Below are 24,211 nucleotides of genomic sequence, written 5' to 3'. Positions count from 1 at the left end.
ACAGCACACAATGCACAACATAACCTGCAATAAAAAGCTTCTGCTTTCCAGCATGTAAGCATCCAGGTTACTGGACTTCAGCTCATGGAAACGAATCTGATGATAGATTTTTTTTTTAATTTTTCTTGGAACTAAAAAAGTAAAATCTTCCATAAAAGGATAAAGCACAAAAATACTCTCTCAGTACGTCTCAGGAAGCCATTTAATACCTTCCATGTCCTAGGAACAACTAGGCAAAACACTTGGAAAGTGTGAGCAGTAGAAATGTTGACCATTGAATGTTTGGCAGCCGTGTGCTCCAGCCCCTGGGAGGGGCTTGTCCCCCACTCCACACCAGTCCTGCAGCTCCCCAGCTATTTCTTCTTCTTCTTCTTTGGGGGCTCATCCTCAGAGCTGCTGCTGCTGCTGCTGCTGGAGGAGCTCGGATCCGAGTCGAAGTCGGAGGAGGAGGAAGAGCTGCTGGAGGAGGAGGAGGGGGAGGAGGAGGAGTGTTGGGTGGAGTCGCAGGAGACAAGCACTCAAGGCATCATGTTCAGCAAGTCTCGATTTATTTTTCAAAACTACACTTATAGTACCTTTAATTAGCTCATACATATTGCAAAAGTCGAGCTCCTCATTGGTGGGAGCTATTCCGTGGGATCTGTAAACACGGTGGTCTTATCTTCCTCTTCCATATGGTTTCTGTCTTCTTACTTATCTGAATGCACATTCTGTTATCTATGCAACCTCTTGCTCAAGGACTCAGTGTCTGCATCTTTACTAAGCCTGCTGTGTTATCATGACCTTTGCTTTTTAGCCATTCTTCAGAAAGACTCTCAACAGAGGAGGAGCTGTCCTCACTGTCACTGTCCTCGGAGGAGGTAGAGGAGTCCTGGCTGTCAGAGGAGTCGCTGGCTGAGCTGTCACTGCTGCTGCTGCTGCTGCTGCTGCTGGAACTGGTCACACTTTTGGACCTGGGAGAGAACAAAGAGCTGAGCACAGCCCTGCCAGAGCCCATGGCACCGTGTTCTCTGCTCTGCTGTAATTATCCAAAGATCAATTTGTTGCCTTGAAAATTTCCAGGCCTCACCACCTAAGATGAATTCCTGTGCCCTCCCTCCCTTTCCCACTCCTGGATGAGTGGATTTTGGCCATTTGAGCAACGGCAGAGTGGCCCCAGGGCATGACATAGGCCAGCAGGACTGCAGAGAGGGGCAGAGAGGGAAAGCTGGCCAGGATCTCGTTCCCAGCCCTGAGCAGGGGCTTTACTGGCCTGACTGTCCTGTACTACCTGAGCTCTGGGGACAGTGAACCAGGCTCAGTCCCTGCCTCACCACTGCAGCAGGAATTCTGTCAGTTGTGACCAAACTTGTCCAGCGAACACATCCTACAAGCTCCTTCCTGGGCAGTTATTAATAAGGACAACCAAGAGACTGTAAACAACCTTAAAGCAGGATACCAAGCTCCAGCCTTTTCTTTGAGAAGCAAATATGGCTAATTTGTGCCTGCTCAGAATCAGAAGGAGCAGCTGATCTCCTGGCAAGAGCCCAGGGTGGAGCACGCAGCAGAGCTGGGACACTGTGGTGGGGTCCTGCCACGTTCCTCACCATGGGGCTGCCGAGTCCCTGGGAAGTGCCCGTTCACTGGGTCACCCTGCTGCCAGCAGTTGTTTCGCACTTCCCACTCCACATTAATGTTTCATCTCCGGCATTTCAAATGCTTTGCATTTCGGTAGGAGCGGGGAGCCTGTCTCCCATGGCAACAGTGCCAGGAGTCCAGGACAGGAGAAGGAGCTGAATGGGAGCACAAACTGGAGAGGTTTCTCACCACAGCTCAGCTGATTGCTGTTACTGAAACCCAGTTCTTGCAGTAAATCAATCCCAAGTGTTTGCTCCTCCATTCTGCCACAGCTCACCTCAAATACCACTGGATTTGGAGCCTTTCAGTGGCCAGGGCAGCTCCGGGTGCCCCAGGCAAGACCTTGGTGGAGACTTTCCCTTGTCAGCAGTTTGCCAGGGGACCCTCAGAACACCTATCCTGTTGTTTTCATCCATGGAACTAGTGGGATTCTCAACCCTGCAAGAGGCAGAAGCACCAGCAATCCTGGCCCTTCCTCACTAGGACTTTCAAAATAAGCCAAGGTCTTCTGTGTCTGTTCAAATTAGCTTTAAAGGCACTGATTTAACAGAGAGGGTATTCCCCCCCGCCTGAAATTCACTGGGAATTAGAAATGGACACAAAATAAAAATGAATGATTCCTACTCCTCCATCCCTTACTCTTCTCATCAGTCCACAACACTCGCCCCATGTGACAGAAAAGAGAAGGCACACTCAGGTTAGGGTTAAACTGTGTTTACGTTCTCTTTTCAGGCCAAACTAAGGAAGCACATCCAAAACCCCCGTGCTTCAGAGTTGGTGCATTTCCTCTTCAGGCCGCTGGAACTGGTAAATCTTATTCCCAGGTCTCACCGGGAACTCCTTTTATTTCTAGTTCACACTTACAAGTAGATAGATTGTGCAACAGGGTTGGAAAACTGCTCATACCTGGCCACAGCTTTCTCAGGAACTTCCAGAAGTGATGCCGGTTGTTCCTGGCCTCTGATCCGGTTTGAAGCTTGAAGTAAATACAGGAATCCCAGCAAATATGAATCCTTCCACCGGGTCAATAAGGCATTACTGTGAACAAAAGGGGCAGCCAGCTGGAATCCCCACTGGGAATCTGTCTGGTCTCACCTTCAGGCAAATACGGCTCAGTATTTGCACTGAAAATGCTTGGAAGCAGAAATCCCAACTTGGAAAAGGAGCCACAAAGGAATAGCAAGATACTTTCCATTTTTTGAAGTGTCAGCTTCTGACACTTCACTCGTCTGTAACAACAGCTCATTTGTAGATCAGCTCTTCCTTTGACTCCAATCCAAAAAAATCTCATGTTCCCTTGAACTGTCCAGTCTCCTTCAAAGACTTAGGTTGATGTTTCTTGCAGTGACTGTGCTGATCCAAGGATCAGCTTTGTCTTCGCTTCCTGCTCATCTGTGTGTCCCTGGTTTGACATTTTGACCGTTTCCTGCAAGTTCTCTCCTCTTTGTGTGGTTTGTGTGTGACCCAGATCATCAACAGCTGCGGTGGCCCCGAGCTGGCCCCGTCTGTCCTCAGCCCACTGCTTTCTAAAGACACCACCGATTTCCTGAGAGGACACCTGACACCCAAAGAGATAAACCTCTGGGATTCCCTGGGGGAGACATGGACCAGATCCAGGTAAGGACAGAGCTGCCATCTCCCCAGGCTCCCCACGCAGACGGGATGCTTGGATTCCCTGATGCTCCTGCTTCTTCTTTCAGGGGATGCCCTGAAAGACACATTCTTCGTGAATGTCACCTCATATTCCCACTTTCTGTCCTAGAGCCGAGTGGCCCCGAGACACGAACATCCCCACCTACATCCCCAAATTCCACAACGGCTGGGAACCACCCACAGAAATCTTCCGTGGAGCTCCCTGGGAAATAGACATTGGACACTTGCAAGAGGAAGGTTAGTCCTGTGTCCCTGTCTCTTCACTCTCCCTCCCCCTTTTCCGGAGAAATGGAGCTGCAGGGGTAGTGGTGGCATGCAACAAGTAGTTGGCTCAAAACTCAGTTGGATCTGGTTGCCCCAGTTAAATACAGAAAGCAAATGAGGCTGGAAAAGGGCAGCAATAATGAGCCTCTCCCAATCCAAGGCAACAGCACCCTACAGCGTAACTGAGCTCCAGGGACACAGGCTTCCCTGGAGAACACCTTGACCAAAATCTGCCAGACCATGACTCATCTACCACTATCCCTCTCCTTTTCTCCGATCAGCTTTCCCCTTTCCTGGTAACACTGACTCCATGTCTGCCTTTCAGCTCTCCTCAGCCAATGGATATCCTTACTGGAACTCCTCACTCAAGCGTGGCCAGACGGCTGAGCAGACACAGGTCGGGGATGCCTTCAAACAGAACATCACTCCACATGGAAATAGGTAATGGATCCGCACGCCCGGAGCTTTGGCTCCCGCCTCGGAACCTCATGAACGCACACGGACACGTACAGTGACACTGGGACGTTTGGGCATCCTGGAGACAACTCCCTGCCACTGTTAATAACCACCAAGGGAAGACAAAGATCAGCTGAGGGGTTATTCCCATAAGCACTGTCTGCTGTTTAACCCCCAGCAGCTCTGCAAGGAAAGGAATCGCAGGTGTTTTCCACCGCAGGAGGCAAAAATATTGACTGACTTCATCAGTCCATCCATAGGTCTTGTTTCCCAACATCAGCCCAGCAAAGTGACCTTAAGGATCAGGTGCCAAAGATGCTGCACTGCGCTTTGGCTCTCCATGTGTGTAGAGACGCTGGAATCATGGAATCACAGAAGGGATTGGGTGGGAAGGGACCTTAAAGATTATCCCGTTCCAACCCCCTGCCATGGCCAGAGACACCTTTCACTATCCCAGGTTGCTTCAAGCTCTGTCCAGCCTGGCCTTGGACACTGCCAGGGATCCAGGGGCAGCCACAGCTTCTCTGGGCAACCTGTGCCAGGGCCTCAGCACCTTCACAGGGAAGGATTTCTTCCCAATATCCCATCTAAACCCACCCTCTGGCAGCGGGAAGCCATTCCTCCTTGTCCTTTCACTCCAGGCTCTTCAAGTCCCTCTCCAGCTCTCTTGGGGCGCCTTTAGGCACTGGAAAAGGCTCTAAGGGCTCTCCAGAGCCTCCTCTTCTCCAGGCTGAACATTCCCAGCCCTCCCAGCCCGTCTGTGTAATGCTCTAGCTCTTGGAGCACTTCCTGGCCCTTCCTGTCTGATATTGCGCTGGTTTATTAAAGGAAATTCTGACTCTTTCTGCTATCTCTGTGTATTTATCTCCAAAGGACTGTGAGTACGGAAGAGTCATCCCCTATGTTCCTCAGCTCTTCTTTGGGGAACTCACCTATAAATGGAACTGCAGAAATGGGGAGGGAGGAAAAGGAAACAGGATGTGAATCGAGCACCTGCATAGTGACCACAGATGTCCACTGCTAGACAGACACTGATGTCAGGCAGATCATGCCCTCCAAATAGTGCTCAGAAAGAGAACAAGTTTGGGATTTCTGAAACTGCTCTGAATTGGATTTGCTTAAACAGATGTCATTAGTAAAAGCAATCAAAGAAAGAGTTTTGATCCCTCTTCCAAGCTGATGCCACTTATCATGTATCTTCCCTGCATTCTTCTAGGGAAGCTGTTTTTGATGTTGTCCTGTCCTTCTTTTTATAAGGGAGCAAAAATACTTTATTAAGTATTACTCTTTCAGTTTTGTTTCCTCTCCTCTTCTGAGATACAGTAAAGTGAACATTCAGCAGAATAGTTTTGTATTTTTTGAACACAATTCTTCTTTTATCCAACTGAGGCCCTTCTGTGATCATGAAAAAACAGAAACTGTTGTGAACTACAGTTTACACTCATAAGAGGTTGACATGGGTCAGTTCTCCAAGGTTATTCTTAGTTCAACTGCTGTGTAAACTGTTGATGTCACTGACTGGAGGCTGCTCTTCAGGACATTATAGATATGATAATTATATGACAGAAAATGCAACATATAGTTGAATCTGACCTTCAAGTTCACTAGCTTAAAAAAGGAAAAAAATGTCTGTAAGAAATTTGCTGCTTTTCCCATTACTAAGATGTAATAAATGCCTTCAAGTTTATACTCAGTCGACAGCATATACACATGGACAGCAGTGCCCATCCATCTTCAAGCTAGGGTACATTTTAAGTGTCAATGATCACTGCCTCCAGAAAGCATTTTTGAGACAAAACAGGCAAAGTCTTTTGCATATCTAGACAATCATCCAATACTAGGATCTTCACTCTCACATAAACACTTCATGTTTTTCCACAGAGGAATCTGAGATAGATTTTTCTGAGAAATAACAAACCACCAAAAATTAATTAAATGACAAACAAGGGAAAAGCACCACTTCCTCACTCAGCACATTTTCCTTGATTTTCATTAAGCATTCAGATTTACAGATGCTGATATTGCCACAAGAGCAGTTTTTTTCTGGTTTAACTTCCTCTTCCAGTAGAGCAAGCACAGCTGCAAAATGCAAGCTCACTTCTAGGCTCTCTTACACATCACCAGTTTACCACATTCCAACCAGTCACAGCTGTGCAACACCCCGTCAGGGTACTGGGATTACTGCAGTGCCACAGACAGTTTAAGTGAGGCTCATGGAGCTGTACAATTTTAACTATGTTTTATATGTATAATTAAATGATGCATGACATGGAAATAAGCCAGCTGTACTGAAACTGAACAAACTAACTGCTCTGATGCAACAGTTAAGCATCTCATCAGTTCTAAAATGAAACAGGTTTAAAGCAAAAACAATATAGAGAACAGAATGCTTGACACTGTTAAATAGCATGGTCAAAGGATAATTTTTGAACATTAAGGAAATGCATTCACCCAGTCAAATTTTCAAAAGAATTCCTGGCACCAAAATGTTCTCTGTTTGCTTTTTCACCATGTTTTAAGAATGGATCACTCTGGGGGAAGAAAATCCTGTGCGCAAAACACTGTGTGAAACTAAACAATCCTTAAACATGGCTAATTTCCATGTGGAGCTGATGATTTAGCACTGTCATCCTTCAGCAGAGGAGAAAGAACTACCTGTCTTTAGTTTATTTAGGTAAGATGAAAAAAGTGAGGAGCGTGAATTTGATCTTGCTTCAATTTACTTCAGTGGAAAAACTCTTGCCATGACTTCAGTGAGAATGAGACTGCATCTTAATTCATTCTATATGGAGAAAAACAAATCAGCTGAGAATAATGCTTTTGTTTATTAGATGTAAATTACTACCATAGTCGTTTTTAACAGTGCTAAGTAAATCCTGCTTTAAAAGCCAAACGTTGCCTTCAGTCCTGCTTATTCCTCTGTACTGTGTCACAATGCAGGATTCCTGGTCCTCTGACCAAGTCACCGCTGTCACAGTAAGCACGGCTTGCTCTGGGGAATGGCCACATTCCCAGTAAGCATGGCTTGCTCTGGGGAATGGCCACATTCCCACACGGGAATGATAGATGTTTGTGGATGTCACTGGTGACAATGTCCAAATCTGGGCTAGGGCATGCCCCCCAGCCAAGAAACTAGGGTGCACACTTTTGTAATATAAATGCATTCACTGAGAACACAGACTCCACTTACTAAAATGTCCATGAAAAGCAGCCAAGTAAATCAAATCAATAGGGTTAAATTTGCAATTAGGATTCTCTCTTTCGGCAGAAAATTTTAGGATAGCCACAAATTGAGAAAAATTTGCTTTTTTTTCTTCTTTTTCTCAGAAGGCAATCAACCTTCTGGTCTGGCTATTCTTTACTTCTCCCTATGAAGTAAAATCTAAAAAGACACACACACGATATTTATGGAAGGACCTCCCAATGAATTAGGAAAAATTATTACTCAGAAGATCAAACAGAAACAAGACTGTCTACACTGTATGAATTAAACATACATGAATTAGGACACTGAGCCTTCCATTCTTTAGTAACAGAACTGATGCTGTCCTGAAAATGACATTAATGAATTAGACTGGTATATGAAAACCTTCTGCATCTGCTCTAGAGGTTGGAATGAGGATGTTAAATGAGGCAGCAGACAACAAGGACGTGCTGCTTAGGGAAGCTGAATATCACTTCTGTGCTTGTGGAGTTCTGCAGTTTGGATGAAGGTCACAGGTTATCTCCAGCTACATGAAAATGAGTGATAAATACACACTGTTGGTCTTAGACTGAAAGCAGTACTAGGCAAAGAGAGTCAAAATATGGAATATTACTCAAAATCATCCCCTGGTTTTCTAAAGATCATAATCTTCTATTAGAAGACAGTTTGTTACCTTCTCCTAATATTAAAGCTGTAATAGTAAAAGCACCTCAATCTTGTAGAAGTATCTAAGATACACAGAATAAGTAAGGTATATGGAGTGAGAGCACCCTAAAAACATCACAAGAGGAGTGACAATTTCTGGGATAGTAATGACATGAACGAGTATCTAAACGTTAAGTCTGAGTGAATAAGAGAATTTTTCAACTAATGGATCAGGGAAAATGTGAAAGGATGAGATATGTGATTAAAGATCATAGTGTATTCGGTTAACACAGGTGGAAAATATATGACTTTGATTCTGTACTACAACATATTTTAATTGATTTGTGTGTAGTTTTAGTTTTATACATGCACAATTTTTTAGAACACATCTTTAGACTGGGACAAACAATAAAGGAAATCCATTGTATGACTTTACATTGATCCCAACATCACTCACTGGAATATCTTAACATTTCCTGCACAGATTCCCATTCGTTAAGATGACAACCTTGAGAAGAAGGAAACCTATAACTGCCATTCAGAGAAGGTCTAAAATTTCAATTGCTGTTTGAACACAAAGGAGCTTTGACATGCTGTGGTTTATTGAAGCACTCCTGCAGTTATAGACACATCTTTAACCACCCTACCCTCTCCCTCTTCCTCCATCCACCACTGATTGATGCAACTGGAAGCTTCAGTAACTGCAGAGCAAAGTCCCGCTTACTTCCAGCTCTCCTGCCCCAGCAAATGCTCAGCTCTTCTGGGAAGATGGAGCTATGCCATAAGCACATTGCACCTGAAAGGAGATGAAACCTTCCCTTCAAAGACACATGTGACCAGGTTTTTGGAACTGCCTGATGTGGCCAGTTCTCATCTGTTTTCCATAAAGAAGGAAAAGAGCCCTGTATTCTCCTCTTCATGATAGTTCAAGTATGAATTCCAAAGAACAGAGATGCCAGGACTTGTCAGTGACATGACTAACAATTTTATGAGAACTGGCAAAACAGTTCATTTCTCCTACATCTTATTCTCAGAAACCTTGGAATTGTTTTGTCTGAAAGATTTGGGGGGAGGAAGGTGGACTTAATTCTCACAACTATATTAAATATTCAGTACATCTGATATTCTGTTGTCAACACGCAAAATATAGTTTAATTATGATAAGCCATACTGGAATCATTTACAATACATAAATGTGAAAAAACAGCATTAAATTATTTCTTGTTCCATGTGGAAAAATATACACCTTCCAACCCCCCAAGAAAGTAAGACAAGGCACAATAAATTCTGGTAATTCTCTTTCTTCTGACTTTTCAGTTCCATCACAGCTCTCAAAACTAAGATTTATGTGCTGTTTTGCATCTGTATCTGTTGTTGATTTTCCCCCCCTACAGGGATATAGGTGAATAAGTTTGGACAGGAAATGGTATCCCTCAAGCCAAACTGAAAGGTTTATAAAGTTGCTAAGAAAAGTTTGGGTCAGGGCCTAAATATCAATCATCTGCTCACTGTCTTTTTAAACGAGCTCAGGCATTTTCCCAACTGTTCCCAGCAGGTCTCTGCCACTATTTTAAACTAAGATTTCAGCCATTTTTTTTCCCCTGTGTTGACCTCACTAATTTTTCTTTCTCCCCCTCTTTACCTGCCAAAGGCATCCATCAGGATTTTGCCAAAGGCTATCTGCTTTTGAAGTTGAGAGGGATTCACTAATCGTGAGTGTCAAATCCACAGTAAATGCCATGGCCATATGGTATATGCTGCTTTTGGGAATTAGCTCAAAAGGCCTAGCTGTGAGAAGGCCGGCTGTATGTCAGGAGGGTTTTACTGCTAACTTTCATAACTCATGTCAGCTCTTTCAGTTTCTGTATGCATTGGCTTCAGGGAGTGCAACTGTTCCCTGAATTTATAAAAATGTTGTCAAGATCCCTTGATCTTGCTTCCTCTGTCTCTCTCGCACAAACACATCCAAACACATTTATATACACAGTGGAATAGCATGCACAGTGGCATGCAAATCTAGCAAAAGAGAAGCTTGTAAATAAATAGCATGTCATTCTGCTTACTCAATACATTTCTCTGGGTGTTAAACTCATGATAAACATATCATAAGCCCCGATGAAGGCTCTACAGCCTGTCCCATCACACCATCCTGAGTGTAACTCTGCAATGCATAGGAAGACATAAGTTTGAAAAACAGAGCAGAAATAGCTCCCCTAAGGGCAAGGGGCTGACATAGCTGAAACATAACTAACTGGAGAGCATTTGTTTTCACTAAAGAAGGAAGTGTCAGTGACACATCTCTGTGCCTGTGGAGGTGTACTGTACATGCAAAGCAAAAAGAAATCCACCTTCTTTAAAAAATTGGCCATTAATACATAAATATGTCTGTGTTGAAATCCCTCAGATGGTACCATTCTTAACAAGAACTACACACAAGACTAAGAAATTCTGCAGAGAATCACGCTTTTGTGATCCAAAGAGGCAAGGAGAAAGAAAACCACATATGAAGAGTTTAACATACCCACTTAGTGATAGAAAAAGAATTATTACAAAAATAAATGTCAGTCCCCTTGAAACACTTGAGTCAGCGCTCTCAACTTTCTCTGATGCTGTAGGAAGGTGTGAATGTCCTCCATGTGTCACATCATCCGCACCAGCCACACAGGAATGTCTCCAATGCACCTCAGAGCCTTTCAAGGACCACTCCCCTCTAATTTATGTATAGTCTGTTAACATCCTCTTGGAGCAAACAGAAATAATACTTTTAAAAGACATTTATACTTCAGAAACATGTGCCCCGACACAACAAAAAACCCAGATTTTAATACTGCCCCGAGGCAGAATTCATCCATCTTTAAGGCTTCTATTATGTATTTCCTGGTTAGTAATACAAAAAGAACTGCTGGCAGTATCACATCGAAACCAAAGTGCCAGAATCAGAAAAACTACTGAAAAGTTTACCTTTATAGGAAAGCTTCAGTCTTGGGATATTTTGTTTTGATGTTCTGTTGGGTGGAGTCGCGGGAGACAAGCACTCAAGGCATGATGTTCAGCAAGTCTCGATTTATTTTTCAAAACTACACTTACTTATAGTACCTTTAATTAGCTCATACATATTGCAAAAGTTGAGCTCCTCATTGGTGGGAGCTATTCCGTGGGATCTGCAAACACGGTGGTCTTATCTTTCTCTTCCATATGATTTCTGTCTTCTTTCTTATCTGAATGCACATTCTGTTATCTATGCAACTTCTTGCTCAAGGACTCAGTGTCTGCATCTTTTCTAAGCCTCCTGTGTTATCATGACCTTTGCTCTTTAGCCATTCTTCAGAAAGACTCTCAACACTTCCCCTGTTTTCTTTTTGCATGATCATAGTCATATTGACTGACTTCAAAATTAAATTTTTTATACATGACATTATACAGCTAAGCATAAGTAAACCAAGCAAAACAATTATTAGCAACAGCATTAAGGATTTAATCACACTTTTCATCCATCCTTCTAAGCCCATCCACTCTGTAAGTCCTTCTAATCCGAAAAATCCGGAGTCTTTTTTTATTTTTTGGGAGTGTTCAATCAAATTCTTAATTTCGGCGTGGATGGACTTAGAATGATCCTCAAGATCCATACAGCACATTCCTTCAAAGTCTTCACAGCCATGGCCGTGGGCTAAGAGTAGAAAATCTATAGCTGCTCTATTCTGAAGCAGGGCGTGTTGGACTGAACTCAGATCTTCTGCAAGTTCAGACAACACTCGGCTGGTACCGTTTGCCTGTTTAACTACCTAACATGCTAGTTTTTCTAAGTGACGATGGGCTCGTGCCGCAGCTGCACCAGGAACAAAAAGGGAGGTAAAAAGCACTTCTGATTTGCTCTATAGCGTGAGGTCATCCTGACATTCAGGTGTTATAGTTTCTGTTAAAGACCTCTGCCATTGTGTTCGGTGTGTAGCATTAGGATGGTGCTGTGGAAGTGCAAGACTCAGTTGGCCAAAGGTACAGGGCCCACCTACAGGCCTGGATGGAATACCTGACCAGGCACGATTCCCACAAATTAGGAAAAACCCTCTGGGTAACTTTCGAGGGAAAAACGTTCCAGGGGCTGCAAGAGATCGATTTCTCACGGTAATGTTGCACCATTCTAAATCCCACTGTGAAGCATTGCCAATAGGATAAATCAAGGTGGGGTTGGATTCATTCAGTCGACAGCCATTAAGGCTGCCCTCTTGGCATAAATTATGTGAACTATTAATATAAATACAGGCTGTAGCGTTAAGAGAATCAACTAGTTCTATCTCTTGTGGCTCAGGACCCACTGGGAGTTTATCATCCCAGCTATCATACTCTTGTAGGCCAGTGGTAATATTCATTGTGGATTTTAATGGTCTAATAATTTTGAACTGGTTCTGGGTCTCGATTACGAAGTTACGCCATGTATTATCTGTTAGTGGTACTCCAACTAAGCATGTCAAAAATGGGGTACTGGGTGTGGCTAGGGAGGCACAGAATGTTGTGGTGTTCAATTCACGTGCCAAGGAGACCCAGATATTATCTCTAGGGTCAAACACCTTAGGAGGGTAGGAAAGGGGGTGACCCATTACTGAGCCTGCGATTAGCAGCATGATGCTTAAACCGCCGGCGAACATGATCCCACTTTCTTGGGTCAACTTGCCACTGAATGGGGACCCCGATATTTGGTTGGCACGAGGATTGCAAAACTACAGAGTAGCTATCGGCTAAGATCTTTTTTGCTAAATGCTGTACTGACCACGCTAATTCTCTTAGCCGCAGATCTTCAAGATTTTCAACTAATTGCAAACTGTCAATGATATTTTTGCCTGTGAGTTGTACTAATGCTCCTTGAGCCGTCTCACGGTGCCAGTGAAAACTGCAAGACTGACACCAAAACCCTTCTGATAGATGTTGCTGGTGGACCCACCACTGTAAATTACAGCCTCCGCAAAGCAATCTTACCCACGCCTTATGATTGTTACAATTACATGCAAAGCAAGCAGATTGGCAAAAGCGCAAAAAGTGTCTCTGCAAGTGTGGGAGGAGATAACCCTCTATCTCCTGTTCAGAGTCCACAAGGAAGGTAATGCAAAACCGCTGCTCAGCTTCCTGCAGGATCTGTGAGATCTTCCTCTGTACCCTTCTTTTCTTCCTCTGTTGTGGGTTGCTCATCAGTGACAACAGGCTTAGTCCATTTGGCCGGAACCCATAGGGGACCTGTCGGAGTGGACACACATAAGTAACCTCTTCCCCAGTACAAGGTTTTTACAGGATCTTGCCAAGGTCCCGTCTTGGGGTCTTTGTAGTGCACCCAAGGCATGGGCGTCGGGGGTTGAGGATAGGTTCCAAGGTGATGGACTCTGCCTGATGCAGCAGGAGACAACGCTTCCGTGGGCGGGAGGTGAGATCAATAGTGAGTAAGGTCAGAGATCCAGTAGAGCCAGGACTTGGCTGACACCTAGGTGCATCACAAACAGGCGGAATGCTTGAAGCCAGATGTGGTAATGGTACTAGTTGTGCTAACTTTTGTCCTGCCGGGATCTTAACGGGAGGATAATCGGTATGTGCTAAAATAAAAATTTCTTTAGCAGAGTCAGCATCAACAAGACCAGTCTCTACTAGGAGTCCCATTGTAATTGCAGATGAACGACCTACAATAAGTTCTCCCATAGCTTGGCCATTAATATACACAGGTCCGATGACACCAGTGGGAATGCAATGGATTTCTGATGTTAGCAACTCGGTATCTACTGAGGCTGCCAGGTCCAGGCCGAGACTTCCGCTTGTCGCTGGGCGGGGACAGGTAGAGGTGCTGGAGCGGTTACTTGTGTCGTCGCGCGGCCGCTGTTCGCGCTGGGTCGGGGGTTTCCCTGTTTCTTGTTGCTATTACGGCATGCGTTCGAGTTGTGCGTATTGGATTGACACTTGTTGCACCAAATTCCTGCGGCTGTACATTCGCGACGAATATGACCGAGTGTCCCACAGCGATAACACTTCATGCGGCCACCTGGAGCTGGGCGGGGACGTGCTGCTGCCGCTTGGAGAGGAGCAAGGGCTGCCATTACCTGATTTTGAGAGCTAATAGCCTGTTCTTTAAGCCCTTCACCTAATTTTGCTAAGGCTTGTGCTAAGAACAGCTGAGAGCCAGTGGGCATGGTAGCAGCCTTTTCTAGGAGCTGCTGGACAGTCCAATCCCCTGGGGTGGAAGTAATGAGGGCACGGGTGGCTTGATTGCCATTTTGTAAAAGGCATTGCTTAAGTAACGGGTCATGCATATGCTCTTGAACCCCAGCTTTTGAGATGGCTTCCATAACTTTGTCAACAAAAGAGCCTAAAGATTCCTCTCTGCCTTGCTTAATGTTCATATACATAGGGATCCCACCCGGGGCTCGGACTTTATCCATAGCTTTCTTAGCAACTGCTATAGCTTCCCGCAATTTAGCAGGGCCTAGTGCAGCCTGAGCCTCAACCCTCATATGTTGACCCTGTCCTAGTAGTTCATCTACAGTGATATCTGCTAACGGATCTCCCTGGGGTCTAGCGAGATCTGCACTAACAGCTGCCTCCTCCCTCCAGCGAGCCTCAAAAAGCAGTCGCTGATGCGGGGTATACATGAGCTTAGTAATGCCTTTAATGTCAGCAGGAAGAAGGGTAAAAGCGTTAAAAATATAATCAAGCATCTGTTTAACTGGTTCACTGGTGACACCGTAATTCCCCACCGTTGCTCGTAGCTGAGCTAACAGCTTCCAGTCGAGGTTAGTAACTTGCGCAATATTGCCTCCCTGTGGATTAGGAACAAACAGAACAGGGAAAGCCAAGCTTTCCTGGGCAGCCGCTAGCATCTCTGCATCGCCTTTATGCAAACCGTCACGAGCGAGAGCTGCCCACAGCTCTCTATGACCCTTGGCCATGGCCTCCGCGAGGTCAGAATCCGCCCCAGGGACAGGCTCATGGCTTAGGAAAGGGTTTTGCGAACGAGAGCGATCCGGAGGAACAGACGGCTGCGGCGGCGGCGGCTGCTGCGGCTGCCGCGGCTGCTGCGAGGGGGACGGGGGCGGGGACTGCAGGGGAGGATCAGGGGGCGCAGAGGGTGAGTGTGAAGCCGGGCCGGAGGCAAATGCCTCAGGCGGAACCTCGACTGTAGCAAAGGTGGGGGGGTTAGGGGCAGCGGAGTAAAGGGAAGCAGCAGAATCGTAATTACGGTTTTTATCATGGACTGCCTTAATTTTTTCTGCTGCCCTTTACTCTGCTTGTACCATTAAAAGTTCATTATAAACAACTCTCCATAGTTTAGCTATCTTTTTAGCTGGCTTATCGTCATCTAAGACAAGATCCCAAAGTTTGTCACTATACGCGCGCCACTGACTTAATTCATGAATGGAGTGGGGGTCAGCGAAAAAACCGTAAGAGCGCGCATGCGTTAAAAGAGCGGGGAGGTCTTTATCAAGATCAATCCCTTTAAAATTACGCTTAAGCAAAAAAGCCTTGAAAAGTTCCTGTGCTGCTTGCCTTTCTATACTTACGTCGGTACCGTTGCTAGCCCCTCCAGGCTTCGGCAGCACGTATCGGCGAGCCCGCCTGTGCGGTCGCTCGGGCGCGGAGGAAATCGTTGCAGTATACGAGACCTCTTTCGCCGTCCGTCTAGCTGCGGGACCCGACCCCAACGCAACTCCCCCATCGCATAAGGCTAGGGCAACTTCTCCTGTTCGGGTGCCAGATGTTGGGTGGAGTCGCGGGAGACAAGCACTCAAGGCATGATGTTCAGCAAGTCTCGATTTATTTTTCAAAACTACACTTACTTATAGTACCTTTAATTAGCTCATACATATTGCAAAAGTTGAGCTCCTCATTGGTGGGAGCTATTCCGTGGGATCTGCAAACACGGTGGTCTTATCTTTCTCTTCCATATGGTTTCTGTCTTCTTTCTTATCTGAATGCACATTCTGTTATCTATGCAACTTCTTGCTCAAGGACTCAGTGTCTGCATCTTTTCTAAGCCTCCTGTGTTATCATGACCTTTGCTCTTTAGCCATTCTTCAGAAAGACTCTCAACAACGTTCCAGTGACTGGAAGGAACAGCATCGCTAAAGACAGCAGGCTGCAGGCATGTGGCACTTGCAAAGCTCTCATTCTGCTCTCCTCTTCTGTATCTTCTTTTGTACTATGGTGAAATATCTCCCCACTTTTCAAACAATCCAAGTTTTATCTGGAAGAAAAAAAGAAAACATCTGTAGATCTGCTTTACTGCATAAGCAACAATTCTGTAAGCAAGCCAGACCTATTTCTAAAGAGCACCTCAGTTAATTTCTTTGCTACGAAAGTATTTTTCCTCTAGTACAAGTAAATATGTTTTGTTTCTTTAATACTAAATTTACACATTTTGACATTGGAAAAATATGTAAACTTTTCAGACACCAATGTCTAGCCTAGCTAACGTTTAAGCACAAATTAAATTAATGCAGTATCCATAAAAAGAACATTTGACATTCAAAAGTGACCATGCAACTTGATAGTTAATACCAGTCCATTGGATATCTTACATGTTTTATAACTCTTTTTGTCTCAGTACAACAGCTATTGTGTGTTTATGCTATGACTAGAATGAACTGTAATGTCTCAGATGCCATGGGGGTACAAGCTGAGTTAACAGTGAGTACTTACCCATCAAAAACTAAACTAAGAAAACTGGAAAGAGCAAGCAGTTGTGTTTAGTTTTAATAGAGAAAAAAGTCAAAGCGGATGATGGATTTAAAAGTGCTTTCAGTATGATATTTCCAGCAGAACAACTGCCTCAACTCATCCACCAAAATGTCCCATAAACTTTAATGAGTGTTTCAGGCTGGGGTCAATAGGCTGATATGGGATTTTGTTAGCACAGTGTGCAACTAAGCCAGCTTTGCAACACTTTTCACTTAGTAAGAATCATTCATATTCCATAAATCTTGAAGTGTTTTACAACTGAAAGCAATTATCACTGCCCTTATTTTCCCTATGCAAAAACGGAACCATAAAGCTGCAGTGAACCTATTTCCTCAAGGTCACACAGCAAGCACAGTAGTTGAAAAGAAAACAGCAACAGCAGTCCTGCTGTCCTTTGTACCCAGCTATCAAGGATCCCTTTTGCCCAATAACTCGACTTTTGCACATGAAATCATTTGAAATGGCATCTTGAGTTCTGAAGGCAAAACTTCATGGTTAATAAATCACAGAGATCAGAGTATGAAAATATTTGTGAGACCAGATCCTTCCCCCTGCAAGTGCCTGATGCTAGAGGTCAAGGGAGATGGCTGGTGAAATGACAAATGTCAGTGTTTGAGTAATGCTGTAAAACCAAGGAGTAAGGAAATGTTATGGTTAGTCAAGAGATTAATGGCTCATGATGTGCCATGAAAATTCTTTTCTGAAAGGTACTGGAGCTGCCTGATTAAAAGAGCAATCCTAGTGCCCACATCAGCCAGCACTTGCACAGACACCAAAGGAGAGGTTCCTTGCAAGTCCATGAGAGATGCAGCACAGCTTGTGGCCCCTGAGCCTTTCCACTGGTCTGTTATTTGAACTCCTGCAGCACTGGGTCTTGCAATTCTGTGAGCTACAGCAGCACCCAGAACCAATTCGGCACCTCCTGATACAGGCAGTTCATCCTTCCTGGCATGAAAGGATGGAAACAGAATCCCTTCCGTTCTCTCTGACACAGGAAATCTTTCTCAGATGAAACTTGGGCTTTCTGAGCCTCCAGACTTTCGCTCAATAGCAAAAGACAAGGAAGTGTGCAAGAAGAGCATGATGGTGAAAAAGAGGGAAACAATTCGTAAAATCCCCAAAGCATAATTCCTATTGCAGAACACTAAGCTTCTTCCTTCTCAGTCCCCTCTTCAATACTCATATTCAGTGTCTGAATGCACTACTCTTGGCCAAGTGTGAGTACATGTTCACGAAATGACATGGAGAGAAAACAGACAAACATGAAATGCCTGTTTCATCTTTCTCTTCCCTTTATTACAGTATCAGATCCTAAGAGAACACCCTTACTTCTTCTGTGCCAACACATCTATCTGAGGGTGGACCACGAAGGACTAAAGTGGATTAGACTATCCCAGGGTTAAATCGCCTTGAAGAAATGTATTTAGAGGTGAAAAAGGGGAAAAGAAGGAGAGGGGACGAGGGGGAAGAATATATGAAGATGAGACACCAGCCCTGTTCATCTTCAGCAGGATGATAGTGACAAACCATACTTCAAAAAGAAGCAATTAAGAGGGAGCCAGTCTCACTGCAAGTATGTTGAGAAGTCACGGCCCGAAGGTCTGGGCCTCAGCCAACAGGGAACTCACCAAAGGATATGGGGCTCATTTTCTTGAGGCAAATTACTGTGAAGAATCAGGACTAAATTTGACTAAAAAAACAGTTGCATCAATGCACTGTCATTTGCTGAATTGATTGAGAATCAGCACCAAACTCGGCCCTTCGGCCATAGCTCACAACCTCACTTTTTCATGTAGGCTTTTTTTGCTAATGGGAACCTTCCTTTTTTCTTGGTTGGGTTTTTTTTCCCCTTTCCCCTTTTATTTGAATAATGTCTGTGAAAAACCATTTGCTTTCACGAGGCGGTTAGTTTACACTGGAGGCAGCAGCTCTGTGAGCTCGAGCCAACCCTGTCCTGTCTTTAGATTCATTGCAATCTGGCCACATTGTCACATATATTTTTAGTTTATGATGATCCTCTAATACAATTCCAGCTTCCACACAGAGTCCTTCCAACAGTCTAGCTCAGGTTAATGAACTTCAGGCCACTTCTCTTCTGCAGGAATTTCGAGGCCCAGGGGGTGGCTGTGCCCAAGAGATTTGCCAAAATCCGCTACGATTTCACCGCGCGAAACGCCAATGAGCTCTCGGTGCTGAAGGATGAAATCCTGGAGGTACGTGACCGTTCCTGGAAAAGGTGTGTCCCCCAGGGGCAGGAGAGAGCTCGGGATAGCAACAAGCACCAACTCCATTTTCCCTGGTGGTATCTCAGCAGTGACACAAAGCTTTGCTCAAACCCAAAGCTGGAGCAGGCTGCCTGTGCTGTGTTGTGTCATTTCCTCAGCTCAAAGACATCGGTCCCATTTTAACCACAGTGAGGAGGGAGGACAACAACTCGCTCTAGAGCCCTGCTCATCCCCCGCTGGGTCGGTTCCTTATCACCACTTCCTCCTCCACGAGGATTTGTTTTCTCTGAAAAGCACCTTTCTCATAACCTTTCTCTTACTGCAGCACTGTTGGCAGCTGGACAAGGTGGGACGTGACTTGGGCTGACACTGATCTGTGACCTGAGGAAAAGGTTTCTCTGCAAAATGTGGCTTTTTATTTATTTAATTATTTATTTTAATGCAAAAAGACATCAGAAACTCAGTCATTAGGAAAAAAAGGTCTGGAGAAACAGGGACATTATGTAGGAACTATGAGTTCTTCAGCACGCAGAGGTGCTCTCCTGTTCATCCTTACGATAAATTCTGATGCTTTCCAGGAAAAGTTTCAGTCCTGGATTGCATCTGAGAGCAACAGATCTGATTAGAGCTCCTGGCCTCAGTGATGTCCTTCTGGCAACTTCACCTTTCGGATGGTTCGGCCCCGCTATATCCTGGTTGTTTATGCCTGAAATCCCATTTTCCCACAGCAGATTTATTTTTGTCCCTCTCTCAGGTGTTGGAAGATAATAAGCAGTGGTGGAAGTTGCTCAACCGGAGTGGGCAGGCCGGTTATGTTCCATACAATATCCTGGATGTGGTGAAACTGGAAGAGCTCAAACAGGTCTGTAGTCAGGTAATACCTGACTGGTATCAGCTGCAGGGCACAATCTGCCTCTGGGAATAATGTTGGCATTAGACCTCCCTGATTTCTTAGGATACTATGCACCAATCAGGACAGACCTTCAGAAGTAGACAAAGCCAGGAGATTCCTGAGTCTCCTATGATAAAATTCACATTTTGCTACGATCGTCTTCCCAAATAAGGCCTATCCTTCCTATTTGTGCACCAGCCTCCTGCTTTCCATATTTTTCCACATCAAGATTTTTCTTGGGGGTTAAATTAAAGATGGACACTTCCCTCAGCCAGTTCAGTTCAGCACCAGGAACACGTTACTGGAGTGGAGGCAGATGGAAACACCATCTAAGTGAGAATTAACTGAATACTGCAACTTGCACTGCAGAAATGTGGAGCTGGAGTGTTCTAAACACCCTAGGGAAGCATGGAATTGCTTCCCCATTTTGGTATTGCAGCGTTTGGGCAAAGCCTAAGGCGGCCCAGCAGGCTTCTGGATAAATCCCTGCTAGTTTAATCAAAACGTCAAAAAACTTTCCAGTCCGCTCCAGGCCCTTGGCAGTGGTCCCGCTTCACATCCCAGCTACGGAGCAGTGAGGCTCTGCCTTCCAATGAGATCGAACACGTTTGGCACAACTAGGAATTCCCTTGCGCAAACTTCAGACTTTGCTTTGGGTTCTTCATTCCCAGAAATTAACTTCTTCCATGCAGCTCCACCTGAGGTCTCCCCAGCCCCACATCAGCACAAGGAGAACACGGCAGTTTGTCCCTCCGTGGGTGTGAGGCAGAAAGCTTAAGAAAATTAAAAACGACCAAAAAAAATTCTTACTTTTCTTTCCCTTTCTAACCAGTCTAACCAGAGGTACAAAGGAGACCTGAGCCCCAGGGGCTATGGCCCATCCAGCCCAACCCACAAGCTGCCTGCCAGCTACGCCGGGGATAAGTGGGGCAGTGAGATGTTGTCGCGCCACTCTGCACAGGACGCCAAAGAACGCACGTGTGTGTCCCACTCTGGGCTCCCCTGGGTTTGGGCGCTCGGGGGACCAGACCTGCCCAAGGGGCTCCCCTGCACCTTTTACTGATCACAGCAATGGAGCAGCACTGTGTCTGGAGGCCATTCCAGGCAGGACAAGAGCCAAGAGAGCAGCCCTGGGGCTTGTGACACCGCCGGGGCTCTCGGGCGGCCCGGGCCGAGCAGGGCAATAAGTGATCACCCCATGCCTCCTTCCTCCAGTTCTAACTTCCTCCTCCTCCTCCCAAGGAGAGAGTTTCCTTTCTCTTCCAAAATGTTTAAGTGTGTCTAAGGAACAGCTCAGGTCAATCCCTTTCTCTCACTTCCTTTTGCTCATCTCCCGGCACACACACAGTGCCCGCCTGGCCGCTTCCTTCATGTGGTTCCACAGAATTCCCGGCCAAACAGGAGATCCGCATCACTCCCTCACCCTGCACATGCTGTGGGGCTCACAGAGCAGGAGAGAGATCAGGGGCCCTGCTCACCTCACCCCTTATCCCACCCTGTCCACTCCTGGAAGCAGGAGCCCTTCTGGGACGACAGGAAGCCCCACAATACAAGGACACAAATCTGTTCGTATCACTGAGTTATTCTCCACAGTCTTCAGGAGTTTCATGGGGAAAGCGATACTGGATGAAGAGTCACTGGAGTTTTCACAGAAGCACAGGATGCCCTGGGCTGGAAGGGACCTTCAAGCTCATCCCATCATGAGTGTGTTGCTCATTCCCAGTTTGTGCTTCCTGCCGCTTCCGTTCTGTTGCGGAGCAAAACCTGGAGCTCTGCGATCAGCAAATTAGTGACTAGAAGCAGCAGAGAGGACTGAAAAGGTCTCAATTCCAAACCTCCAATTGTAGATTCTCACAGAACTGTGCTTCCACATCAGGCAACAGCCAAGGGGTGATGGGAGCAAAATAAATGGCAACACAGGGGCACAGGAAAATGGGAATCACTTTTCTGGGCTGAATTTAAATAAGAATGTTGAGCCACATCCCCATTTGCCTTACAGTTTCCCCACAAACATTTAATGGCATTTTTGACTGAAGACTTGCTTTCATTCCCTACTTGTTTCTACAGAACTTATTCACCAAACGGATGAGCTGAACAACGAGCTGCTAAAGAAGATCACAAACAATAAAATTCAGCCTCCCCACAGGAATTTCAAAGTGGAAAAGCCTCAGCAAGTTTTCGTGCCCCTCACCTTTGAATCCAGCACTGAAGAAGTCAAAGCCTGGCTGGAGGCCAAGTCATTCAGCAAAGAGTAAGATTTGCCCTATTGCCACGTGCAATGCTCGTCCTTCCCTGGAGAAGGAGCGGGGGAGGCCACCGGCACCATCTCACCTGGGACAAGCCACTTGGATTTACTTACAGAGCCTGTGTTGCAAATTAGATTTCAACCCTGTTCAATCCAGGCTCTATAACCAGAATGTTCAGAGCCCAAAGTCACTCCCTTTCTCTGGTATAAATATTTTCTTGGAGATAAACAGTTAACTAACTAAATCCAAGGCCTGAAATGCTACTGGAATTGCAGCTGCCACCTTGGAACAGCCCCAGGGCCCCGTGATATGGTCCCACTGCAGCTCCTGGCCTCCCATCTCCAACTCCTCACCTCTGGCACGAGGCCACGTGCAGCACAATCGTCACCTCCCTACTTTGTGTCTCCCCAGGACCGTGGAACACCTGGGCATCCTCACTGGAGCTCAGCTCTTCTCCCTCAACAGAGAGGAGCTGAAGAAGGTGTGCGGTGATGAGGGAAATAGAGTCTACAGCAAGATCACAGTGGAGAAAAACCAGCTGGAGGTAAGCATTTTTCTGGATAATTCCTGCTGGAATGGGGGCTGTACCAGCAGCGTCAGATAGCTCATTAAACAGGCATTTTAAAAAATACAATTGTGGGGAAAAAAAATGCAACCAAACCTACACCAGCAATAAAACACACGTAAAAATTCCGAAGTGTCTTTTGAGCAAATCTGTAAGATCCCCCTGTTTCCACTAATTAATCTGCTTTTTACTGATATCACTTATCTCTGTGAAACTAGCTCTACTTTTACAGCATTAATTAAATACTGTCACTTAACTGCAGCTTGAAGTTCAAATCCAAACTGCCTGTTTTGTTTCCATTCCAGAAAAGCAGAGGGGAGTCGGAGCTCCAAGAAATCACGAAGCGCCGCCAGGAAAGGATTGATTCTGCAAATTAAAGTCTCTCTGCTTTATTTCAGCTCTTAGCCCTAAGTAGTGCAGAAAAAAAGGGAATGAAAGCAATGATTCCTGGCCCAGGCCAGATGCAGCAGAGCTCCCCTTGGGGTCCAGCTGCCATCAGAGTGACAATTCCTTGAACACTGTTGGGAAGGGTTGACAATAAGACCATGTCCCACTGGGAAAGGTGTTTTAATTTTGCATGAAGTATTTTTTTTATAACTATATATTTTATACTGAAATTTTCCGTGCATGCGATCAGAGCAGGATTCACACGGGGCTGGATGTACAAGGGCTGGCTTCAAGCAAAAAAAGACCCCCAAAGCTTTTCTCCGAGGGCTGTCCCCTGCTCCCCACTCTCCCCTGGCAGAGCAGGCGTGGCACACAGCACAAGAGAGGCCAGCCTCAAGGCTTGGAGCCTGGACCAGAGGAATAAGGCTTTAGAACCCTGCAATGGTTTGGGTTTAAGGAAAGGACATTAAAGCTCATCCCATTCCACCCCCCTGCCATGGGCAGGAATGCCTGTCACAAGCCCAAGTTGTTCCAAATCTTGTCCAACCTGGCCTCGGACACTTCCAGGAATGGTGAGTCATGACCTCTCTGGGCAACCTAACCCTTTCTATTTCCATTTCCATTTCCTCCTCAGTGCAGGTGTCCCCTGCAGCCCACGAGCACAGGGCCGGTGACAACTGCCTGTCCTTGTCCTGTCCCCCTGTGCCCCCTCGTTGGACAAGGCTAGAATGGCAACACACATTCCCAAAGTCTGGCTGCTTCCTTAAATCCATGGACCAGCTAGTGCTATCTCTGAACAGCTGAAATGAGCTTTCAGTGCCTAGAAATGAGCAGGAGTGACAAACAAAGGGATTTGAATCTGGAAATAGGTGAGTTCCACCCGCCCACCGCTGCTGATGCAGAGGCCGGGGCTCGGGGCAGCTGTGCAGCCCTTCCCTGGGGCACGGATCCTGCACTGGAATGTTGTGGTGGTGTTGCCAAACCGGGCCTCAAACCAGGAGAAGATAAGCCCTGACCGTTTGCTCCCGACCCAGGCACACCCACAGCCCTTCCCAGGGTGTTGGTCACTTGTCCCCATCTTCACATTTTCACTGCAAAAAGTCAGCTGAAATGATTCCCAAATAGCTGAAACCCCAAAGCACACTGGGAAAGGCAGGTTTAACACAAATTAAATGGCCACAAGAAAAAAACCCCTCTAATTTAGCACAGGGTGTTGCTCTTTACTTCCCGTTTTCCTTCATAAAGTTATGTGCATTTGTATATAGCAATCTGTAAATAGGGGTGAGGAAAATCCCTCTCCCTAGAAGCAGAATTAAGTGATTATGCTTCCAAAATTTACTCACCATT

General features: G+C 45.7%; 1 pseudogene across 1 annotated transcript; it reads left to right on the top strand.

The window, feature by feature from the left end:
- Positions 1-2,349: 2,349 nt before the first annotated feature.
- On the top strand, positions 2,350-22,854 carry LOC309585750 (epidermal growth factor receptor kinase substrate 8-like protein 2; annotated as a pseudogene). Its single transcript has 10 exons — positions 2,350-2,424; positions 3,086-3,234; positions 3,380-3,506; positions 3,860-3,975; positions 18,651-18,762; positions 19,529-19,648; positions 20,499-20,646; positions 21,734-21,917; positions 22,324-22,456; positions 22,783-22,854. The product of its transcript is annotated as an epidermal growth factor receptor kinase substrate 8-like protein 2 (transcript).
- The last annotated feature ends 1,357 nt before the right edge of the window (positions 22,855-24,211 follow it).

Source organism: Coloeus monedula, assembly GCF_965178545.1.
Source record: "Coloeus monedula genome assembly, contig: HAP1_SCAFFOLD_234, whole genome shotgun sequence".
Classification (NCBI taxonomy): domain Eukaryota; kingdom Metazoa; phylum Chordata; class Aves; order Passeriformes; family Corvidae; genus Coloeus; species Coloeus monedula.
This window is presented reverse-complemented; position numbering and strand designations above follow the sequence as displayed.